This window comes from Nelumbo lutea, chromosome 2 (assembly GCF_056320005.1).
Source record: "Nelumbo lutea isolate HS-2025 chromosome 2, American lotus-T2T, whole genome shotgun sequence".
NCBI classification, from domain to species: domain Eukaryota; kingdom Viridiplantae; phylum Streptophyta; class Magnoliopsida; order Proteales; family Nelumbonaceae; genus Nelumbo; species Nelumbo lutea.
This window is the reverse complement of record NC_142685.1, coordinates 35,604,181-35,608,746: the sequence shown is the minus strand read 5'-3', so window position 1 is coordinate 35,608,746 and position 4,566 is coordinate 35,604,181.

The following is a 4,566-nucleotide window of genomic DNA, read 5'->3' as shown; positions in this document are numbered from 1 at the left end:
TCCGATACGTCCGATACGCCTTCTTTTTCTTTTTTTTTGCTTTTGTTTTCGGTTTGTCTCTCTTTTTCCGGTAATCTGACGGCAGAGATCTTTCGGCGGATTTTGTTTGTCTCATTTTTGTTTTTGGGTTCCAGATAAGAAATTATTATTGGTATTATTTAATTTAATGAAGCGGGGCCCACGCGGAGGTGGACAGGTTAGATCGAAGGGAAAGCTGGTATTCCGTGATTTACGGCTCAGGATGGGGGACCCAGAGGAGCACATTGGACGTGGTACGGCGTCCATCTGATTGGTGGAAGTACTAATTCTGGATAGAGATCGCTGGGACTAATCCAGCTGTAAAGTTGTGGGCGTCGCTGTAGTTAAGTTCTCGCCGACAGCGGAAGTTTTGTGAGGACTGGGGCACTGGGGACAAAACAAACGCCATGTAGATGGGCTCCGTATTTGTTGTTTATGGACCTGGATCTGGACCTGGGGCCCTGGGCTTTCCTTAACTATCGTTAGTTTGCTAGCGATACCCACGGCCCATTGCACTCTGTACCCCACGTGGTGCGTTCAGAATGGCCCAAAATGAGATGTGATAAGATATTTCCTGTCTCTTCATTTAACAATGGAACTTTGTGATAGCTTATCGGTGAGGATTGACACGTGTGGATGCATGTGTACAGAGCGTCGGTATTCAGGTAGGGTGGTGACAAACGGAGGACGACGATGATGATAATTCCTTGGGGCCACATTGGGCATTTATTCTCGACTCTCTCACAGAATGTTCATGGATTGCTTTGGCAATAATTGCCTTAAGCTGTGTTTGGTTTGATAGAAAGTAAGACGACAATAGGAGGACTTTGAGGGAAAGCTCTTAAATAAGCAATTTCACACCAAACATAGCTTTAGAGTACATTATTTAAGAAAATGAATTTATTAATTTTAAAAATAATAAAATAAATTTTTATTGGGATATTATCTAAAACTTACCATGAGTGACTTTCCCAAACATCTAAGAGAGCTTAAATGAGATTTTGTTGTCTAAAACTTACCCTCTATTACACCATCATTAGTGATCATTAAGGAAATTTGTCCATTTAAAGCATTTATGTAAGTTACATGACTAAATTACCCTCAGTCAACCTTATTAAATATTTTTTACAAATAATAAAATATTTAATACGGTAACAAAGATATTTTGAGGCTTAAGCATAATCATGGGCTGCTTACTTTGGAGAATTCGATGGAAAAGGCTAAAACAGTAAAACCCAAAGCCTCCTCTTAGGCTCTTACTAAACAACCTGGTGAATTTTGATGGTTGCATTTGGAATCAAATTGCTCCCTTGAAATCGTTGCAACACAAGTTTCCCATTCTCATGGCATTTATTCAGTGAAAAGCATTTTTGTTCATTACCTCTATTTATTAGTTGCTTCTAACGAACAACAGTCTTCATGAGAAGAATTGAAGGAGGATTAAAATAATTAGTCGGGTCATTACCTTCCATTACAGAAATGGGTAAAATAGATAAATAATTAAATAATCATCTTTTCTATTCAGGTGATGGATTAGTGGTTTAATAAAATGGGTAAAATGAATAAATCCATTATATCATAATTAAATAATCACAATATAAAATAGATAAATTACAAAACATTACATATTATAAGGGGCCAGATACATGAAACCTGTTTTGCCATTCTGTTTAGTTTAGTGCGATCTTCATTGTTAAATATGAGTGCATAAATCATTCCTTTCTGCAAAAATAAAGTGTAGAGTTGTGGAAATGATTAAAACTGCAAAATAAAAAAAAATAAAAAACACAAGAATTTAATATGACCAATAACCCATTGAATGGATTGAGCAATTCAATGGTTCAACCCAACCTAACCCAAGTTGCACCTGTAATAATAATAATAATAAAAAAAAAAACTTGCTTCCATCTCCTAAAACTAATAATATTTCTTTCAAATCTCACAAATACATCAAAAATAACAAATCTAAAGTTGAAATAATTATAAAAAAGTTATAAGTGCATAATAAATGTAAACTTCCATAGTTGATATAAAGAAATGCATTACAATACTGGAAGTCTAAAACAAATACATATCATACAATAATTTTACATTTTTACTAATAAGTAATAATACTTCAAACAATTTTTGAGATTCCAATCTACTAAAAATTTCACAAGACACTACATTGTTATCGGACCAATGAGTTTGATATTTCATTGATAAGTCCATCTTATAGTTCTCCTTACGATGAAAATTATTTAGAATATAAAATATATAATTTTTAATTTTTTAAAATTTTCTAAAACTTATAAAAAGTTCATTTTTTGCATAATTTATTTTTAGATCGATGAATTTAAAAAATCATTGACAAATCCATTTATAATTCATTCCTACAATGAAAATCATTTAAAAAATAAAAAAATATCATTTGTAACCATTTTTTTCATTCACTGGGTAACCATTTTTTCATTTAGCTTATTGGCTACTCCTACTATAGCAATTTGTACCTTTGTGCTACAGCCTATAGGTAAGTAATGCATTAGTACATTTACTTTATCAAATAAGTCAAGACCTAGATAGTAAATGTGTTAATTGTGGGTACAATAAAAAAATGCAACTAAACTGAACTAACCCTACCCAAGCTATTTAAGGTTATGTATATGCATCTGATTAATCTGATTTTGCTATTCCACTCCTTTAATGGTTTTATTTTACATCAGATAAATCACCAGTTCTTGTCTGACTACAATGAACACCCTCATTGTCATACGTTGCCCTTTGTCGAAACTTCAAATTGCACTAGATTATTCTTGTTTTTTGCTGCAATTGATATGTAGACATGATAAAATCATCTCATTCGATTTCCCTTCATCTTGCCACTTATTGGGGGCTCTCTGTAAGAGTCCCTCTTTTTCTAATTTTATATGTCCATAGTTTTTGCCACTTTATGCTTATTCTACGGAAGTGTTGATGCAAAATGAATGTTCAAATCAAGCAGTTAGTGATTTATTTGTTCTTTATTGACACCGAAGCTTGCAATGAGTGTGGAAGGTTGAAGATGTAAACAAAACCAAAACAAGTATATGTGATTACATTATGTATATTATATAAATATATTTCCGTATGTATTATATATGCATATATAATATATTTCTGTAGTCATTCAATTGGGCAAAAGTTAAGATGTATAAGCCTTTATAGTTTGATGATTCACATATGGACAGATGTATGGCAAAAATTACACTCTAGAATGCTTGATAACAAGAAAAAATGAAGTAAACATAATATGACATTCTGGAATACAATCTGCTACATCCATACGGGTCTAACAGTAGATCTGAATGCATATGGATGACAATGCTTGGGTGTATACAATTTGACAGGTTGAAGAGCCAGCTCTATCAAGTTCCAAATATGGAATTGAAGGAAAAGAACTGCTCAATGCTTGTGTTTCAAGAGAACATTTAATGTTAAGAAGAACTCATGGGTGTATACTTTTAAAATTGTTCAAGTGAGTGATATTGGGTTGTTTTAACAGAGTGAAATGGGGTATATGATATAGCATTATCCATGAAGTAAGGTACCTATGTTAATAACATATTTCCCTTATCTGTTTGCATTGGAGTTTGATTAGCTTGGAACACCTAGAATCATTCTAGTCTAAAACAGCCCAAATTAAACAATCAGAGCCAACTAAGGTCATAGGTGTATACAAAATCAGTTTCATGAGATTGACTTTCAACCATCTGGTTTTGACATTCTACATAGAACTACTTCACTCTTAGAGAAACTTATCTCCATTTTTTGAATGCAGTAACAACAGTGGACTGTTTACATTCTATACAAGCTGATTTTCAGCCTAATGGGTCTCCCAATTTAGGTCCCGCATCTGGTGTGTTGAAATGCTAGAAACATGTGACAGGGTGCAAGTTAAGATAGTCCAAGAGGACCAAGATATTGTTGTTGTTTTTTTTGTTTTTTTTTTTTTTCAATTTTTAACTTGTATTTAATGCCTAAGAAGCTGTTTATGTTTGAGAAGGTGTGAATATTAATTTAGGGTCGATTGGCACGTCTTTTTGGGAAAATCTTCTGGTAGCTTTGACAGTCAAAAGACGCATTGAGCTTTCCGTGCGAGAATAAACCGTAAAAGATGCGAAAATGTTCATTTGGAATTTCCCAAAATCAACCAAAAATGAGCTTTTTGCATCTTTTCGGCATTCCAACTCTTGACAGTTAGATCTTCTTTGCACTAAATAGAAATAAACTGAAAATCGGTCTTTCCGACTTGTAAACAACCAAAACACCGCATGGAAAGACTCGCTAAATGCAGCCTTTCATTATAGTATTAGGTGACACTTATTATCATTTTAATTTGAGAGTTGGATTATATTTTTTATTTATGGAGGTATTCATGTCATTTGGGATTTCTAATTAGGTTAAGTCCAATAGAATGGACCAAGCCATTTCAGAAACTGGATCAAATCATAAATCATCCATAATAGAAGATTTGGTTTCTATACTAAAATAGTTTAGTTTGGTCTAAAGATTTCTGAAACCGTAATTTAT